Genomic DNA, 21,218 nt, shown 5'->3' on the forward strand with positions numbered 1-21,218 from the left:
ATAGAAATGTTGTGCAACATGAGCTCATGGGCTCTAATGAAGAGTTTGATTAGATTTCCGATAACATTTGCATTACATTTGCATTAGAGTGATTAGAGGGACAATAGAGTGCTGAGTACCAGGCAGTTAGCAAGTTTGCTAGGCTACTGATGACCATCAGCAGCATCAGAGCTTGGAGAAGCCTAATTACTGTGACTAAACAGTCACGTGGAATTTTACTGCCGTCGTGATTCGTGACTGCCGGTAATACGGTCACCATAACTGCCCTACTCATCATCACGGTATATAATTATCGACGATACATTTTCACAAAAAACTAAATCACATGTTATGGTACCTTGTTTGTCTGTCTGAACTTATAATAACTTGAATGACACTCATTGTTAAAGAATTAGTGAGTGAATGAGTTATTGAAAGACAAAAGAGATTGAGAGAAATATGACAGTGGTCAGTCACACAGACACCTCGACTTAAATAACGTACTCTTGACATTAATCTAAATAAGTATATCCACACCCTACAGACAATAGTAAGCTTGCATCAAAGAGTTTAGGCAAAGGGGTTAACCTTTACAGGAAGAACAAAGTGCATAGTAGTATTGGGTGGGGAGGACCATTTAAACTTAACTTTGCTGATATGAAACTTAAGTATACAGTATGCTGTGTATGAGATTAGATTCTCTCCAGCTCTTCAGAAATATAGCTACACGCCGAGTCTACTGCCTCACAGAAAGGACAGAGATATTATCCACAAACACATGCAGGTGAGTAAAGAGTTTAAAATGGACAGTTAAGTTGCAGATAACCTTTACCGTATTTAATGTGCAAATCCTTTTTATTTTTCAACGGTAGGTTTAAACTATTCTTTGGTTATAAGACTATTTATGTTATAAGGTATGTGACCCGATTCTGGAGACTAGGCGCATGTCACAAGTCACGACTTCACAGGAGAGCGGTTTGAACGTAAAAAGACTGTCACAACATCCACAGAAGGTGGCGCCTCTCCTCGGTCGAGCGGCGCTCGGTGGTCGTCGTCGCCGGCCTACTAGCTGCCACCGATCTGTGTTTCAGTGTCTATTAGTTATGTCTGTTTTTTGATTGCACCTGTTTTGTGTTTGTCATTAGTGGGGGGGTATTTAGTCTGTCTGTGTTTAGCTAGGATTTGTGCGGGATTGTTCGTTGTTACGTGTGGTGTTACTTCTATTATATGGGCATTAGGGTTGCCGGGCTGCGCCCCGTCTGCCTTTTGAGCGGAGCTTCTTTTAGTCATTTTTTCTGACCGTTATGCTCCCAGCTGTATATGAATCTTGCCCGTGGATTTATTAAATTAAGTTTTGTTCCAACGGACCTCAGTCTCCTGCGCTTGACTCACTCCTTAAACTGTTCATTCCGCTCGTGACAAAGACAGCACATAAAAACACAGCAACCTTCCCACTAGCCATGATTGGCTGAGATAATGAGTGGGCTGGACATGCCGAGAGATGAGTTCGGATTGGTATAGAAGGCTTTTGTCTATTTGAGCTGGTCAGTCTGTGTTGGTAATCCTGTCGAACGCGGCTTTTTAAAAATGTAGCTGCATAAGTGTTGCTCTCCACTTTCTGGAGGATCGAGTTTTGAAATCAGTGGAATTAGCTAAAGAGATGGGAAAACACCTGCTTCCGGATTACGTCTTCAATCTAAGGCCATTTGTGGCATGGATCCATGACAGGGAGACACGTCCACCATGTATGATGATGTATGTAAGATAGTCTAGCAAGCTACATTTTCAGATATTACACGTCTCTAATTTTGACAGAAAGTTGATTAATTTCAAGCTAAAGTGTACTGTTAGCTAGCGTTAGCTGGCTGGCTCCCTAGCTAACGTTAGGTGGTGTGACGTGATGTGTGTGATCTTACATGTTGTTTACCAGGCTAGGTTAATTGTTTACCTAGGTAGCTAGCTACATGTCTTAAGGCAAAGTGTACAACATCCGTTGAATTTGGTCGGTGTCAGTAAACGTTGGTAAAAAAAGCACAATGAAATTGTTGCCAGCAGGGCTGGTTAGGCTGCTTTCATGTTATCCAGAGGTAAACAAATCATCCGTGGATCTGTTGGGGCGATATGAAAATTGTAGTTGGTCAAGGGTGTCGGGTAAGGTGGAGGTGAAATTATCCATAACTAGCCTCTCAAAGCACTTTATTATTACAGAAGTGAGTGCTACGGTCCAATTTAGTGATTTAGTTCAGTTTCCTTTGCCCTCTTGGGTACAGGAACAAATGGTGGACATCTTGAAGCAAGTGGGGACAACAAACTGGGATAGTGAGAGATTCAATATGTCCGTTAACACTTCAGGCAGCTGGTCTGCAGATGCTCTGAGGACGCGGCTTCGGATGTCGCCTTGGCCAGCAGCCTTTCGACAGTTAACACGCTTAAATGTCTTACGTCGGTGGCTATGTGTTTTGCTCAAACAGGGCGAAGAAGGTGTTTATCTTGTCCGGGAGTGCAGCGTCGGTGTCCGCAATGTGGCTGGCTTTCCCTTTATAATCCGAGATTGTCTGGAGTCCCTGCCACATACGTCTCATGTCTGAGCCATTGAATTGGGACTCCACTTTGTCCCTGTACTGTCATTTTGCCTCTTTGATTGCCTTACAGAGGGCATAGCTGTTCTGTTTGTACATGTCCATGTTCCCAGTCGCCTTGCCGTGGTTTAATGTGGTGGTCTGTGCTTTCAGTTTTGCCATCTATCCTCGGTTTTTGGTTTGGATCAGTTCTAATCATCACAGTGGGAACAGCATCCTCTATGCACTTCCAGATGAACTTAGTCACCTAGTCAGTGTCAATATTGTTCTGAGGCAATGCAGAACATTTCCTAGTCTTGAAGCATAGATTCCGATTGGTCAGACCAACGTTCAAGAGTCATTACCATGGGTACTTCCTGTTTAAGTTTCTACTTATAGGAGGGGAGGCATGACCTGATTTTCCAAAAGGGAGGGCGGGGGAGTGCCTTGTCGAAGGGGGAGAGCTCGATCCGCGAGTAGCACAGGAGATGTGTTGAGAAAAGTTTGGTAATGTTTTCCTCAGATTGAATTTATTATAGTCCCCAGCCATAATAAATTGGGCCTGAGGATATGCGTAGTTCCTATAGAGCCGTCGTAGGGTCGGCTTCGGGGGGAAATACACGGCCGTGACAATGACAGAAGAAAATTATCTCGGGATGTAATGCGATCGGCAATTGATGGTGAGGTATTCCAGATCGGGAGAACAAATGGACTTGAGTTCCTGTACTTTACCACAATCACACCATGAGTAGTTAACTTCTCTAGGGTAGGGGGCAGTATTTTGACGTCCAGATGAAAGGCGTGCCCAAAACTGCCTGCTACTCAGGCTCAGAAGGTAGGATATGCATATTATTAGTATATTTGGATAGAAAACACTCTGAAGTTTCTAAAACTGTTTGACTGATGTCTGTGAGTATAACAGAACTCATATGGCAGGCAAAAACCTGAGTAAAATCCAACCAGGAAGTGTGGAAATCTGAGGGTTGTAGTTTTTCAAGTGATTCCCTATCCAGTGTACAGTGACTTAGGGTTCATTTTGCACTTCCTAAGGCTTCCACTAGATGTCTACAGTCTTTAGAACGTTGTTTCATGCTTCTACTGTGAATATGGAGCGAACAAGAGGGCCTGGAGTCAGATGACTGAGAAAATGACATGAGCTCAGAGGTGAGCGCTCACGTGAGAGTTAGCTGTGTTCCTTTTCTTTTCTGAAGACATTGGAATTGTCCGGTTGGAATATTACTGAAGATTTATGTTAAAAACGTCCTAAAGATTGATGCTATACATCGTTTGACATATTTCTACGAACGTAAATATAACTTTTTTTGACTTTTCGTCGTGACATTTGCGCACGCTTCCTGCATTTGGAGTAGTGGACTGAACGCGCGGACAAAAGGAGGTATTTGGACATAAATTATGGACTTTATCGAACAATACGAACATTTATTGTGGACCTGGGATTCCTGGGAGTGCATTCTGATGCACTTGTCAAGGTGATGTCCTAACATAATCTAATGCTATGCTTTCGCCGTAAAGCCTTTTTGAAATCGGACAATGTGGTTGGATTAACGAGAAGATTATCTTTAAAATGGGAAATAATAGTTGTATGTTTGAGAAATTTGAATTATGAGATTTCTGTGCGTCCCACATACCCCAGAGAGGTTAACTACAAAACATACACCTCCACTTTTCTTTTTCCCTGAGAGTTCTTTCTTCCTGTCTGTGCGATGGACGGCTGAATCCCCATCCCTCACCTTTATAACAAACCAAGTGGCGGGGCTGCAAACTGGGGCTGCCACTTTTTGTCTTTACAGAATAAAACAATGGAAGACACAAATAAAAGGGTAAAAACGAATAGGACTCCACTGATTAAATCACATTTAGTGACATAAAGAGCAAGTCTGAAAATGGATGTTGGGATCGTTAATGTAACTCTGGGGGAAGAGTTGTCACATCAGAGAACTACTGGAACACTGATTGCTGAGTTAGTAGTCACTAACTCTCTCTCTCACACACACACACACACACACACACACACACACACACACACACACACAGTAAAACATTGTTGCATTTCAACTTTAGATCACCAGTTAGTGTGATAAATGTGATAAAATAGATTTGGAATGGGAAGTAATAGCTGGTTTGTTCATTTCATTTTGGACATGAAATGGTTGCGCTTTTGTATTGTTCTGATTTCATGTTGCCATTGTTTACAGATGGCTCGATGCGGAAGCTATTCGGTTTCACCAAAATAACATTTCCAGTCAGAGGCATATTCAGTTCCTCTAGGAACAATACTTACGACTCCACGTGTTGAATGTGTACTTCGCTATCAAATAAGTGTTTAAAACACGTTTTTAACCAGGGTCTCCCATTTTTCTGCCTGTGGGCTGCCATTGTAATCCATTCTAGACCACACAGTCATGCTAGAGCTACAACGCAATCTCCCACTTCTACAGGCAAGAATGGTGATGCTATGTTTTCAGTTATTTTCTGGATTTATGAGTTTGATAGGGCCAAACATCTTCCAATATGCTCTATAGTCACGGTTCGCCACTGGACACACACGTACACAGCCAAAGATAACAGCTATAACATTGATTTTCAAGGGTTAGAGGTTAAACTGTGGTGATAGGGAGGGCGTCAACTACAAGACCACCTCATGGCTACATAGATAACAGCACAGTAACACACAGCACATCTTTTTAACCATAATTGACAATGACAAGTATCCAATAGCAGCAGTCTATTGCTAAAACGGATTCAGTGGCTCAGATCTGGAGAAAAAAAACTACAAAGAAAAATAACTAAAACATTAAAATAGCCAAATGTTCTCTTCCCAGGTAGGATTACTTTAATAAAATGAGTTTACAATAAGCATGCTGTTTTACTGAGGGAGAGAGAGCACACTGACTCTAAAAGGAGAACTGTAGAGAGGGAGCTAACAAGAAAGGGAAAGAGAGAGACAACCGAGAGGGAGAGAGAGAGACAACCGAGAGAGAGAGAGACGACCGAGAGGGAGGGAGAGAGAGAGACGACTGAGAGGGAGGGAGAGAGAGAGACGACCGAGAGAGAGAGAGAGAGACGAGAGAGAGAGAGACGACCGAGAGAGAGAGACGACCGAGAGAGAGACAGACGACCGAGAGAGAGAGAGAGAGAGACGACCGAGAGAGAGAGAGAGACGACCGAGCGAGAGAGAGAGAGACGACCGAGAGAGAGAGAGAGAGACGACCGAGAGGGAGGGAGAGAGAGAGAGAGAGACGACCGAGAGGGAGGGAGCGAGAGAGAGGGACGACCGAGAGAGAGAGAGAGACGACCGAGAGGGAGGGAGAGAGAGAGAGGGACGACCGAGAGGGAGGGAGAGAGAGAGAGGGAGAGAGAGAGAGAGAGAGAGAGACGACCGAGAGGGAGGGAGGGAGGGAGGGAGGGAGGGAGGGAGGGAGGGAGGGAGGGAGGGAGGGAGGGAGGGAGGGAGGGAGGGAGGGAGGGAGGGAGGGAGGGAGAAAGAGAGAGAGAGAGACACAACTGGAGAGAGAGAGAGAGACACAACCGGAGAGAGAGAGAAAGAGAGACAACCGGAGTGAGAGAAAGAGAGACAACTGGAGAGAGAGAAAGAGAGACAACTGGAGAGAGAGAAAGAGAGAGAGACAACAGGAGAGAGAGAAAGAGAGAGACAACAGGAGAGAGACAACTGGAGAGAGAGAAAGAGAGAGACAACAGGAGAGAGAGAAAGAGAGAGAGACAACAGGAGAGAGACAACTGGAGAGAGAGAAAGAGAGACAACTGGGGAGAGAGAAAGAGAGACAACAGGAGAGAGACAACAGGAGAGAGACAACAGGAGAGAGAGAAAGAGAGAGAGACAACAGATACAAAGAGAGCCAGAGAGTTAAAGCAGATTTTTTTTATAGTAGCTAGTAATGCTATTTGGCTAATACACCCTGTATCTAATTAGGTTGAACAATGCAGTGTTTCCCCCAAAAGAGTGGCACAGGGATGGCAGCATGTCAAGCTGATGTTACCCATGACTCACAGCCCAAAGCAGCAGCAAACCAACATAGCTACGCTCAGAGAGGAGGGGAGGGGAGGGAGAGTAGGGGAGGGGAGAGAAAGGGAAGAGGGGTGCTAGTGGGGGGAGAGATGAGAGAGAGGTGGAGCGAGAAAGAGGTGGGGGGAGAGAGAGAGAGAGAGGAGAACATGTGAGAAAAGAGGGGAGAGAGGACAAGAAAAGAGAGATGTGGTAATGCAGCTGCCTCATAGCATAGGTGAGAGAGAGACAGAACGAGAATGGACAAATGAGAGAGGAAGGGAAAAAGATGAGAAAGACTAAAAAACAACCCACTTCATCTATACAGCAAATGGGCCACATGTCAGATCTCATGGAGTCAACACTAGCACAGCTGTGTGATCTACCGGTGTTGTGAAATATACACACTGATGCAGCTGACACACAGTGCACTGTACCAACACAGACACAGAGGACATAGTGCTTTGAACATGGTAGTAACATGGAGATTATAGAACATAAAACCAGGTAGAGAGATGGGAAAGAGACAGAGAGAGACAGAGAAAGAGAGAGTGCGAGTGTGAGGAGAGGAAGAGAGAAGGATAGGAAGACAGGAAGAAGAAAAAGAGTAATGGGGAGACAGAAGAGAGAGTTAGGCCGGGGACCATTGATCAGCCTCAACACACGCATCAGGGGTGGGGCCTAGAGCCCTAATGAAACCCAAACGCCTAGAACAAATCACAGCTTCGTGTAAACAAATCCATCTCCACGGCAATGTGTCTGTCACCACAGCGATGGTCGAGGTCGCCGTGATGGAGACAGAGGAGTGGGACGGATCACCACGGTAACACAAGCCCTGGTCAGGTCTAGTTTCGGGGAAGTGTGTGTGTGTCTATCCATGTCTATGTGTGTGTGCATTTGTGTGTGTCTGCATGCTTGTGTGTGTGTGGCAGAGTGGTGTTAAATCACTAATGGCCGCCACGCATCCCAATCGACCAGGGTCACAGCACAACAACAGTGTTGCCGCGGGGACACATCAATCAACCTGGACTTTACGCTTTCTCTCTCTCTCTGTCTCTCAACACAGCCCGGCTACAACAGACAGAGGACAGCCTGGTCATAATCACCAGAAAATAAAGAGCAGAGAACATGAAAAAAGAGGAGGAAGGGAAGGAGGAGGATGATCAAAAGAGATAAAGGGATAAATAAAAAGAGAGGAAGAGGTGACATAAAAGGAGGAGAGAACAAGGGATGGGTGAAAGGAGGATAGAACAAGGGATGGGACCCTTAGGGAAAAACCACATTAATTACACATGAACACTTGTGAAGTGTTCAAAAAATACATGTTTTCATGTGATCACGTGATCTTGTGTGAAGTTAATGTGATAACATGTGACAACATGTGAAACTACACGTGAAAATCTGATCACATCTGAAGTGTTCCAAAAACCTGTTTTCACATATAAAAATTAATGGGAAATCATGTGATTTTCCACACGTGAAATCATGTGTTTTTTTTTTAAATGGGTGAATGGAGTGACTCATAGGAGGGTCGGGAGGAGAGAGGGAGAGGGCATAGGAGGGTCAGGAGGAGAGAGGGAGCGGGCATAGGAGGGTCAGGAGGAGAGAGGGATGAGGGGAGCGGACAGACAGAGAGGACGTGAAAACGACCAAGTGGAGGAGAGAAGAGTTGACGGAGGAGTGTCCTGAGACTGGAGTGAATGGAGAAGGACAAAAGGATGAACTGATGATGAGAAAAGAGGAGAAGAAGAAACCATCAGAAAACTGGGACTATCACAGAGATGACATGACACAGTCATTCTGTGTCTTGGCCAGCTGCCGTGGTCCTATCAGCACTGTAATTACTCCACTTGGCTGTGATTACAGTATCAGAAAGGGGCTGTGGTGAAAGCCTGCAATCATCCTATCAGAGAGAGCCTTTCACTCAACGATACTCACCATTCACTACTACTGCACTCCCTGGGCCCTGTTCCAGCACTTCCCTCCTTTTCGCCTCATTTCCATGAGATTTGCAAGCGCATTTGGTTTTTGCTTCAATCTTGCATTGAAGTCAATGGGAGATTTGTGTAGAGATTTTAATGAAGATGTCATGTTAGGATTTGGCCCACTAGCTTAGCCTAAAGCTATTTTCACACAAGCAACAGGTTCTCAAGATGACCAATTCTGTATATTCGCCTTGAGCCTTCCTCGGCCCAAACGAGAGCCCAAATTTTGTCTCAGGCTTCGGGCTCTGCCAGAAGGGTATGATGAGGGTGAGAGTTTTCCAGGAAGTTTGTCACTGAGTGGAGAGTTGTATGTGAGTAGCGGTGTTTGTGAGTAGCGGTGTGTGTGTGTAGCGGTGTGTGTGTGTAGCGGTGTGTGTGTGTGTATGTCTGCTCTCACCTGGGCTATTCTCTGAATAATTGCAGCTCGAGGGTAAGAGACACCCACACACACACAAAGGTTAGGGCTTTGGGATGATTCAAACACCCCTTTGCCTCGTGTGTGTGTTTGTGCATGTGTGTTCATGTGTGTGTGAGAGAATTAATGAGTTATTGTGTGTTTGTGTCACAGTCCTATGATTGTGTGGTTCCTCCCTGTGTGATATGTTCACACTGTTATTAAAGCTACTTCCTTCACTCTGGGATATGTTCACACTGTTATTCAAAGTGTTTTCTTTCCAATGGTACCACTTATATGCATATCCTGGCTTCAGGGCCTGAGTAACAGGCAGTTTACTTTGGGCACGTCAGTCAGGCGGAAATTCAGAAAAAAGGACCCTAGCCCTAAGAGGTTTTAAAGCTACTTCATTCACTCTGGGATGTGTTCACACTTATTAAAGCTACAGTGGCTTGCAAAAGTATTCACCCCTTGGGATTTTTCCTATTTTGCTGCCTTACAATCTAGAATTAAAATGGATTTTGGGGGGGGGGGGTTGTATTATTTGATTTACACAACATGCCTACCACTTTGAAGATGCAAAATATTTCTTTCAGAACAGGCGTATATATACTGAGATCATGTGACACTTACATTGCACACAGGTGGACATTATTTAACAAATGATGTGACTTCTGAAGGTAATTGGTTGCACCATATCTTATTTAGGGGCTTCATAGCAAATGTGGTGAAAACAAATGCACGCACGACTTTTCCTTTTTTAAATTTTTAATTTTAAGTTATATTTTTCTTTTAACTTCACCAATTTGGACTATTTTGTGTATGTCCATAACATGAAATCAAAAATAAATATCCATTTAAATTACAGGTTGTAATGAACAAAATAGGAAAAACGCCCAGGGGGATGAATACTTTTGCAAGGCACTGAACTTCATTCACTCTGGGATGTGTTCACACTATTATTAAAGCTACTTCATTCACTCTGGGATATAGTCACACTATTATTAAAGCTACTTCATTCACTCTGGGATATAGTCACACTGTTATTAATATCTACTTCATTCACTCTGGGATATAGTCACACTGTTATTAAAGCTACTTCATTCACTCTGGGATGTAGTCACACTGTTATTAAAGCTACTTCATTCACTCTGGGATATAGTCACACTGTTATTAAAGCTACTTCATTCACTCTGGGATGTGTTCACACTGTTATTAAAGCTACTTCATTCACTCTGGGATATAGTCACAGTTATTAAAGCTACTTCATTCAATCTGGGATGTATTAACACTGTTATTAAAGCTACTTCATTCACTCTGGGATATAGTCACACTGTTATTAAAGCTACTTCATTCACTCTGGGATGTATTAACACTGTTAGTAAAGCTACTTCATTCACTCTGGGATATAGTCACACTGTTATTAAAGCTACTTCATTCACTCTGGGATATAGTCACACTGTTATTAATATCTACTTCATTCACTCTGGGATGTATTAACACTGTTATTAAAGCTACTTCATTCACTCTGGGATATAGTCACACTGTTATTAATATCTACTTCATTCACTCTGGGATGTATTAACACTGTTATTAAAGCTACTTCATTCACTCTGGGATATAGTCACACTGTTATTAATATCTACTTCATTCACTCTGGGATATAGTCACACTGTTATTAAAGCTACTTCATTCACTCTGGGATATAGTCACACTGTTATTAAAGCTACTTCATTCACTCTGGGATATAGTCACACTGTTATTAATATCTACTTCATTCACTCTGGGATATAGTCACACTGTTATTAAAGCTACTTCATTCACTCTGGGATATAGTCACACTGTTATTAAAGCTACTTCATTCACTCTGGGATGTATTAACACTGTTATTAAAGCTACTTCATTCACTCTGGGATGTATTAACACTGTTATTAAAGCTACTTCATTCACTCTGGGATGTGTTCACACTTATTAAAGCTACTTCATTCACTCTGGGATATAGTCACACTGTTATTAAAGCTACTTCATTCACTCTGGGATGTATTAACACTGTTATTAAAGCTACTTCATTCACTCTGGGATGTGTTCACACTGTTATTAAAGCTACTTCATTCACTCTGGGATGTATTAACACTGTTATTAAAGCTACTTCATTCACTCTGGGATATAGTCACACTGTTATTAATATCTACTTCATTCATCCTGGGCATCTCTGCCCAAGGCACCGTCTGTCAAAGTCCACTCTGAGACTGGGTCTCGTGCCACCAACACACAGACACACATACTGTACACACCACCTGACGGGCTGACCAACCAGGACCCAATGCCACACTAAGGACCAATGTGCTTCTGTAAGGAGGGTAAATAAGGGAAACCCACACGTAACGAAGGCTGGCCCATAGAATGACATCAGAGCCATGTATGGAGAGAGTTGGGCCATTGTGGTTTCTGCACTATGATGCATTTATATGACACTACATGGCTTTGAATTACATCTAGAATTTAATAGGATCTCTGTGAGATGACCATTGTTGCCCAAACATAATAATAGATCACATCAAATTAGTACTCGGGCCTTTCTGGTGCTGCTTACCGGTCTAACTAAATAACTACACTCACAGACACACACCAAAAGGTGTCCAAAATAAGGATGTTCAGTAAGTCAGAGGGCCAATTGTGTCAAAGATGGAGAAATACAGAGAAGGGAGGGAGAGATATGGAGAGATACAGAGAAGGGAAAGAGAGATATGGAGAAATACAGAGAAGGGAAAGAGAGATATGGAGAAGAGAGGGAGAGATATGGAGAGATACAGAGAAGGGAAAGAGAGATATGGAGAGATACAGAGAAGGGAAAGAGAGATATGGAGAAGAGAGGGAGAGATATGGAGAGATACAGAGAAGGGAAAGAGAGATATGGAGAAATACAGAGAAGGGAAAGAGAGATATGGAGAAGAGAGGGAGAGATATGGAGAGATACAGAGAAGGGAAAGAGAGATATGGAGAGATACAGAGAAGGGAAAGAGAGATATGGAGAAGAGAGGGAGAGATATGGAGAGATACAGAGAAGGGAAAGAGAGATATGGAGAGATACAGAGAAGGGAAAGAGAGATATGGAGAAATACAGAGAAGGGAAAGAGAGATATGGAGAAGAGAGGGAGAGATATGGAGAGATACAGAGAAGGGAAAGAGAGATATGGAGAGATACAGAGAAGGGAAAGAGAGATATGGAGAGATACAGAGAAGGGAAAGAGAGATATGGAGAAGAGAGGGAGAGATATGGAGAGATACAGAGAAGGGAAAGAGAGATATGGAAAGATACAGAGAAGGGAAAGAGAGATATGGAGAAGAGAGGGAGAGATATGGAGAAGAGAGGGAGAGATATGGAGAAGAGAGGGAGAGATATGGAGAGAAACAGAGAAGGAAGGGGGGAGAGATATGGAGAGAAAGAGAAGGGTGGGAGAGATATGGAGAAGAGAGGGAGAGATATGGAGAAGAGAGGGAGAGATATGGAGAGATACAAAGAAGGGAAAGAGAGATATAGAGAAGAGAGGGAGAGATATGGAGAGATACAGAGAAGGGAAAGAGAGATATGGAGAAATACAGAGAAGGGAAAGAGAGATATGGAGAAGAGAGGGAGAGATATGGAGAGATACAGAGAAGGGAAAGAGAGATATGGAAAGATACAGAGAAGGGAAAGAGAGATATGGAGAAGAGAGGGAGAGATATGGAGAAGAGAGGGAGAGATATGGAGAGAAACAGAGAAGGAAGGGGGGAGAGATATGGAGAGAAAGAGAAGGGTGGGAGAGATATGGAGAAGAGAGGGAGAGATATGGAGAAGAGAGGGAGAGATATGGAGAGATACAAAGAAGGGAAAGAGAGATATAGAGAAGAGAGGGAGAGATACAGAGAAGGGTGGGAGAGATATGGAGATAAACAGAGAAGGGTGGGAGAGATACGGAGAAGAGAGGGAGAGATATGGAGAGATACAGAGAAGAGAGGGAGAGATATGGAGATAAACAGAGAAGGGTGGGAGAGATATGGAGACGAGATGGAGAGATATGGATAGATAGAGAGAAGAGGGAGAGATACAGAGAAGGGTGGGAGAGATATGGAGATAAACAGAGAAGGGTGGGAGAGATATGGAGAAGAGAGGGAGAGAGACAGAGAAGGGAGGGTGAGATATGGAGAGAAGCAGAGAAGGGAGGGTGAGATATGTCGAGAAGGGAGGGAGAGATATGGAGAGATACAGAGAAGGGAGGGAGAGATATGGAGATAAACAGAGAAGGGAGGGAGAGATATGGAGAGATACAGAGAAGGGAGGGAGAGAGACAGAGAAGGGACGGAGAGATATGGAGAGAAGCAGAGAAGGGAGGGTGAGATATGGAGAGAAGGGAGGGAGAGATATGGAGAGATACAGAGAACGGAGGGTGAGATATGGAGAGAAGGGAGGGAGAGATATGGAGAGATACAGAGAAGGGAGGGAGAGATATGGAGAGAAACAGAGAAGGGAGGGAGCGATATTAGATAAACAGAGGAGGGAGAGAGAGATAAACAGAAGGGAGAGATATGGAGAGAAAGAAAGTGATAAAGAAATGTGTTCTTCTCAGCTTTAACAGACGACAGGACCAACGTATCGAGCAGAGCAAACGAGAAAAAAAGAATGTTTGTACGCTATGAGCTTTGTCACAGGGACAGTGACATCACCACAGACAGATTACACACATTTTTTTGTTGCATCCTCATACACACACCCTAATAAACACACACACCCTCAGAGTATCTGAGCTCGTCTGGGCCAGTGTATGTATGGAGTTGACAGGTGACACACAGGGTTGAGGCTAACGGGCATCAGGCGAGTCAGAGTTCCATTTCCAAACTGAGCCTCCAACACTCATACTACACACACCAATCCTCTTAATGAGTGAGATCACACACACACACACACACACACACACACACACACACACACACACACACACACACACACACACACACACTTGCATGATGCAAATGCACACACATACAATATTTCAATCTCGTGCACACTAACACTCATTTTCAATCTCAAACCCATACCAATAGGCCCGCGCACACGCACACACACACGTCCCTATTCCCCACCCACACCAAATCAGCAGGGAGAAAGGCTCCAATCAGCAGGCCCCACTGTGGAGGAGTGACAGTCTCTACACCCTGCTATTATTAGACTGAACTGGAGAGCAGAGAGAGAGAGCAGGAAGAGAGGGAGAGAGAAGAAGGATGGGAGAGAGGGAAGAAATGGAGATAGGGGAGATGGAGAAGAGATGGAGAGAGGGGGGGACATGGGGAAAAGACGAAGAGACAGAGGGGGGAGATGGAGAAGAGACAGAGAGAGAGGAGGAGATGGAGAGAGTGATGGATAGAGTGAACAAACCAAAACAAAGAGAGAAAGGAGAGGAGTGTGAAAGTCAAAGGAGGAAAATATGGGTAAAAAGATACATTAGAATTGAGAATGTGAGAGAAAGAGAGATTGAAAGAGAGAGGGAGGGTGGGACACCTCATCAAACCTTGATTCAGCCATCAAACCCACAAGGACACTTGGCCTAGTCTAGACAATGTCCTGTAATAAACTTACCACCCTGCATATCCACACACACACACACACACACACACACACACACACACACACACACACACACACAACCACCCAGCCCACTCTGGCGCCCACACACACACACCTCCATGGCAACGCTGACAGCACCAGCCGGCTGAAGTAGCATTGATGTGGCAGCCCATCCTAGGAGAGAGAGAGGGATAGAGGAATGTAGGGAGAGGTAGAGGGATAGAGGAATGTAGGGAAAGGTAGAGGGATATAGGAATGTAGGGAAAGGTAGAGGGATATAGGAATGTAGGGAGAGGTAGAGGGATAGAGGAATGTAGGGAGAGGTAGAGGGATAGAGGAATGTAGGGAGAGGTAGAGGGATAGAGGAATGTAGGGAGAGGTAGAGGGATAGAGGAATGTAGGGAGAGGTAGAGGGATATAGGCATGTAGGGAGAGGTGGCGGGATAGAGGAATGTAGGGAGAGGTAGAGGGATAGAGGAATGTAGGGAGAGGTAGAGGGATATAGGCATGTAGGGAGAGGTAGAGGGATAGAGGAATGTAGGGAGAGGTAGAGGGATAGAGGAATGTAGGGAGAGGTAGAGGGATAGAGGAATGTAGGGAGAGGTAGAGGGATAGAGGAATGTAGGGAGAGGTAGAGGGATAGAGGAATGTAGGGAGAGGTAGAGGGATAGAGGAATGTAGGGAGAGGTAGAGGGATAGAGGAATGTAGGGAGAGGTAGAGGGATAGAGGAATGTAGGGAGAGGTAGAGGGATAGAGGAATGTAGGGAGAGGTAGAGGGATAGAGGAATGTAGGGAGAGGTAGAGGGATATAGGAATGTAGGGAGACGTGGCGGGATAGAGGAATGTAGGGAGAGGTAGAGGGATAGAGGAATGTAGGGAGAGGTAGAGGGATAGAGGAATGTAGGGAGAGGTAGAGGGATAGAGGAATGTAGGGAAAGGTAGAGGGATATAGGAATGTAGGGAGACGTGGCGGGATAGAGGAATGTAGGGAGAGGTAGAGGGATAGAGGAATGTAGGGAGAGGTAGAGGGATAGAGGAATGTAGGGAGAGGTAGAGGGATAGAGGAATGTAGGGAGAGGTAGAGGGATAGAGGAATGTAGGGAAAGGTAGAGGGATATAGGAATGTAGGGAGACGTGGCGGGATAGAGGAATGTAGGGAGAGGTAGAGGGATATAGGAATGTAGGGAGACGTGGCGGGATAGAGGGATGAGTAACACAGAAGCTCGCCGCCATAAACAATCGGATGAAAAGAGGAAGGGACAGACATGCTGTGACTGTGGGGTGCGTCACTAAATCTCCTATTAGCCACTCAGAGCCACAGTGAGAGAAAAATAGAGAGATAGAGTGAGAAAATGTGTGCGTGAGTGAAAAGGAGAGAAAGAGAGAGCGAGAGAAGGGAGAAAGCGAAAAAAGAGGGGACAAAGAAAGAGAGAGAATGAGACCACCACAGTGAGAGGAAACGAGAGGGATGAATCATTCCTGGACCCACTCCCCCTCCCTGTCCTACCCACTACCTCCTTCCCATCCCCCCCTCTTCATCATTGCTCATTCCCACTCGTAAAAATATCTGGACGCACTCGTCCATCCATCCGTCCTGTGCATGATAATGATCAACATGTCTGTAGATGGACGGACAGACCTAAAGACTCATCAATACCTCTATCATATGCAGGATTATACAGTGGTATTATACAGTGGTATTATACAGTGGTTTTATACAGTGGTATTATACAGTGGTTTTATACAGTGGTATTATACAGTCGTATTATACAAAGGTATTGGAACAGTGACACATTTTTGGTTATTTTGGCTCTGTACTCTAGCAATTTGGATTTGAAATGATAACCTTAATAATACTTCAAAATTTGATGTTTGCAACAACTTCGAAATTTGAGGGTTAAGAAACATGGATGAAAGTCTAATTCTGACGTAAGACTAAGACGTGGTAGCTTTTTGTACATAGTCCCCCCCCTTTTAGGGGACCAACAATATTGTGACAAATTCACTTATATGTGTAATAAAGTAGCAAATACTTAAGTTTTTACTACTTTAATACACAAGTGAATTTGTCCCAGTACTTTTGGTTCCCTAAAATTGGGGGACTATGAACAAAAAGTGCTGTAATTTCTAAAACGGATCACCCGATATGGATGAAAATACCCCCAAAATTTAAACTGCAGTCTGCACTTTAATCCTCATAGCCATTGTATAATTTCGAATCCAAAATGCTGGAGTAAAGAGCCAAAACAACGAAAAGTGTGTCACTATCCCAATACTTTTGAAGCTCACTGTACAGTCGTGGCCAAAAGTTTTGAGAATGACACAAATATTAATTTCCACAAAGATTGCTGCTTCAGTGTCTTCAGATATTTTTGTCAGATGTTACTAGGGAATACTTAAGTATAATTACAAGCACTTCATAAGTGTCAAAGGCTTTTATTGACAATTACATGAAGTTGATGCAAAGAGTCAATATTTGCAGTGTTGACCCTTCTTTTTCAAGACCTCTGCAATCCGCCCTGGCATGCTGTCAATTAACTTCTGGGCCACATCCTGACTGATGGCAGCCCATTCTTGCATAATCAATGATTGGAGTTTGTCAGAATTTGTGGGTTTTTGTTTGTCCACCCGCCTCTTGAGGATTGACCACAAGTTCTCAATGGGATTAAGGTCTGGGGAGTTACCTGACCATGGACCCAAAGTATCAATGTTTTGTTCCCCGAGCCCCTTAGTTATCACTTTTACCTTATGGCAAGGTGCTCCATCATGCTGGAAAAGGCATTGTTCGTCACCAAACTGTTCCTGGATGGTTGGGACAAGTTGCTCTCGGAGATGTGTTGGTACCATTCTTTATTCCTGGCTGTGTTCTTAGGCAAAATTGTGAGTGAGCCCACTCCCTTGGCTGAGAAGCAACCCAACACATGAAAGGTCTCAAGATGCTTTACTGTTGGCATGACACAGGACTGACGGTAGCGCTTACCTTGTCTTCTCCGGACAAGCTTTTTTCGAGATGCCCCAAACAATTGGAAAGAGGATTCATCAGAGAAAATTACTTTACCCCAGTCCTCAGCAGTCCAAACCCTGTACCTTTTGCAGAATATCAGTCTGTCCCTGATGTTTTTCCTGGAGAGAAGTGGCTTCTTTGCTGCCCTTCTTGACACAAGGCCATCCTCCAAAAGTCTTCGCCTCACTGTGCGTGCAGATGCACTCACACCTGCCTGCTGCCATTCCTGAGCAAGCTTTGTACTTGTGGTGCCCCGATCCCGCAGCTGAATCAACTTTAGGAGACGGTCCTGATGCTTGCTGGACTTTCTTGGGCGCCCTGAAGCCTTCTTCAAAACATTTGAACCGCTCTCCTTGAAGTTCTAGATGATCCGATAAATGGTTGATTTAGGTGCAATCTTACTGGCAGCAATACCCTTGCCTGTGAAGCCCTTTTTATGCAAAGCAATGATGGCGGCACGTGTTTCCTTGCAGGTAACCAGTGTTGACAGAGGAAGAACAATGATTCCAAGCACCACCATCCTTTTGAAGCTTCCAGTCTGTTATTCGAACTCAATCAGCATGACAGAGTAATATCCAGCCTTGTCCTCGTCAACACTCACAGCTGTGTTAACGAGAGAATCACCAACATGATGTCAGCTGGTCCTTTTGTGGCAGGGCTGAAATGCAGTGGAATTTTTTTGGGGGGGATTCAGTTGATTTGCATGGCAAAGAGAGACTTTGCAATTAATTGCAATTCATCTGATCACTCTTCATAACATTCTGGAGTATATGCAAATTGCCATCATACAAACTGAGGCAGCAGACTGTGAAAATGAATATTTGTCTCATTCTCAAAACTTTTGGCCACGACTGAATACTGGCCCACTCACTACACACTATCTCAGCCAGTAACTAAATTACGAATAAATAAATCCATAACCTCAGGTATGAATACTTGTGTGTGTGTGTGTGTGTGTGTGTGTGTGTGTGTGTGTGTGTGTGTGTGTGTGTGTGTGTGTGTGTGTGTGTGTGTCCATACATGCGCAGGGTGCCCTGTGTCCTCAGTGTGCCCATGCTAAAAGAGGCCCCTGGCCCCGGGGGTACAGGGTCACTGAGAGCCTCTCTATCATCCCTGTACTCACCCAGCTGTACACTACTACCCCCATTCTAGTCATTCAGAGCAACACAATACACAGCAGCCTCCCTGCACTATTACCAACACACTGATGGAGCGCACACACACACAGAACCATGTGCACAAACACACAGCTCACAAACTGAATACACAAATGTGTGAGCTGACGGAACAATAGCCTAGCGTTTTCCTCCCTGAGTGACAGTGGCTTGTAGATCTGAAGGAAGGTGATGTCTAATGCTCACTAGCTATGTCACATATGCTACACACATGCACACACACAACCCCCCCCCTCCAACCCACCGCTAAAACCAGGCCATCTAAATCACCTCAATCAACACCATCATAATTCCCACAAATCACACCTTCTGTTCATTTTCACACCACGACCCTGTTGGAACTGAAACTGAGTCTGGATCATGAGTGTTCTGACATCCAGTCTTCTCTAAATAAAGCCTACAGAAATAGCCCTGGTCTGGGAACAGATCATGATAGATCACACTGTTCCCTGTTTGGAGTGGTTTTCACTGTTGTCCCCTATGAAAAATAAAAAATAAATAGGCACCTAGTGACGTTCACCTAGTGATAAGAGGAGGGAATCAACACATATCCCTAGAATAGGCCTTAGCCTAGAGTGAGCTCAGTGTGAAGACATGGAGAACAGCATAATGAACATGGACACCTAGTGGCATAATGAACATGGACACCTAGTGGCATAATGAACATGGACACCTTGTGGCATAATGAACATGGACACCTAGTGGCATAATGAACATGGACACCTAGTGGCATAATGCACATAGACACCTAGTGGCATAATGAACATGGACACCTAGTGGCATAATGCAAATGGACACCTAGTGGCATAATGAACATGGACACCTAGTGGCATAATGAACATGGACACCTAGTGGCATAATGAACATAGACACCTAGTGGCATAATGAACATGGACACCTAGTGGCATAATGAACATGGACACCTAGTGGCATAATGAACATGGACACCTAGTGGCATAATGAACATGGACACCTAGTGGCATAATGAACATGGACACCTAGTGGCATAATGCACATAGACACCTGGTGGCATAATGAACATGGACACCTAGTGGCATAATGAACATGGACACCTAGTGGCATAATGCACATGGACACCTAGTGGCATAATGAACATGGACACCTAGTGGCATAATGAACATGGACACCTAGTGGCATAATGAACATGGACACCTAGTGGCATAATGAACATGGACACCTAGTGGCATAATGAACATGGACACCTAGTGGCATAATGCACATGGACACCTAGTGGCATAATGAACATGGACACCTAGTGGCATAATGAACATGGACACCTAGTGGCATAATGAACATGGACACCTAGTGGCATAATGAACATGGACACCTAGTGGCATAATGAACATGGACACCTAGTGGCATAATGAACATGGACACCTAGTGGCATAATGAACATAGGCCTCGGAGGTGTCTAAGCAAAAAAAAGCAAGAATGTGGTGCACGCCCACACCACCACCAAATGAAACAGTGATATAGGAGAGTGGAAGGGACGACACCATTTAGATGGAACGAGCCGGTGACAATACTACAGGCTGATTATCAGTACAAAATGTCATCACTGAGATAGCAGGCTCTACATCTCAAGCAAAAAACAACATCAGCAATGCACTCACCAGCTTCCGTTGTTTATGTGACACGGACATGCTACAGCATTCAGGGACTGTACCGTGGCTATGGTGCACACGGAGCAAGGAGACACTGCCTGGAATCTGTCTGTTGATGAGTTGGAAGTGCTCATTTCAATCCTGTATGTCCGTGGAGCATTCGGTGGAAAGAGCGTGTGTATGGAGAGCTTCTGGTCAGACATGTATGAGATACTTTTCTTTGGAGAAACCATGTCATGGGATCGCTTCAGAGAGATCATGCTTTACCTCCATTTTGATGACAAAGAAACAGAAATTCCCCTTGGTATCCAACGTATAAATAATTGACTATTTTTTACTGCTGTCTTATCGACATTTATATTCATTATAATGCCATTATTGCTTTTTGCTGATTTTCACTGTTTCTCATGCACACCTATCACTTATAATGATGTTTAGGATACTGATGCTTCTATCATTTGACCTCGTGTCTTTCTGTCCATGCGCCTTGGTGAATGTGGTATTTTGGGGTATTTTTTTGGTCGTTATAAAAAGAAGCTGTTACCGTGTTCCAACACATACGCCTTCTGTTTCATAATTGTAGCAAAGGCACTCCATAAAATAAAATACATTGAACATTTTAATGTTGTGTTTTTAATGTTTTTACATATAGCCTAGTCACAAACTAATGAAATAAAAAGTACCTTAGACCTTCATAAACACAACCAAACTATTATTTTAGCAATAGCATATATCAAATGTATTAATTACACTGTTAGAATGTTGTAGTCAAAATGACTGCTCATTAGCTTGAAGGGGGTTCCCTCAAGGCCCAGCTGTTCTAGTGTAAAAGAGAATGAGATTAAGGCAGAAAGAGGAGAGAACGAGTGAG

The 21,218-nt window shown here is 44.1% G+C and overlaps 1 protein-coding gene across 3 annotated transcripts in view; it reads right to left on the reverse strand.

Moving 5' to 3' along the window:
* LOC106595617 (voltage-dependent calcium channel subunit alpha-2/delta-1) overlaps positions 1 to 21,218 on the reverse strand; it is a 176,096-nt gene that overhangs the window by 71,856 nt on the left and 83,022 nt on the right. The window lies entirely within an intron of this gene.

This window comes from Salmo salar, chromosome ssa07 (assembly GCF_905237065.1).
Source record: "Salmo salar chromosome ssa07, Ssal_v3.1, whole genome shotgun sequence".
Taxonomy (NCBI): Eukaryota; Metazoa; Chordata; class Actinopteri; order Salmoniformes; family Salmonidae; genus Salmo; species Salmo salar.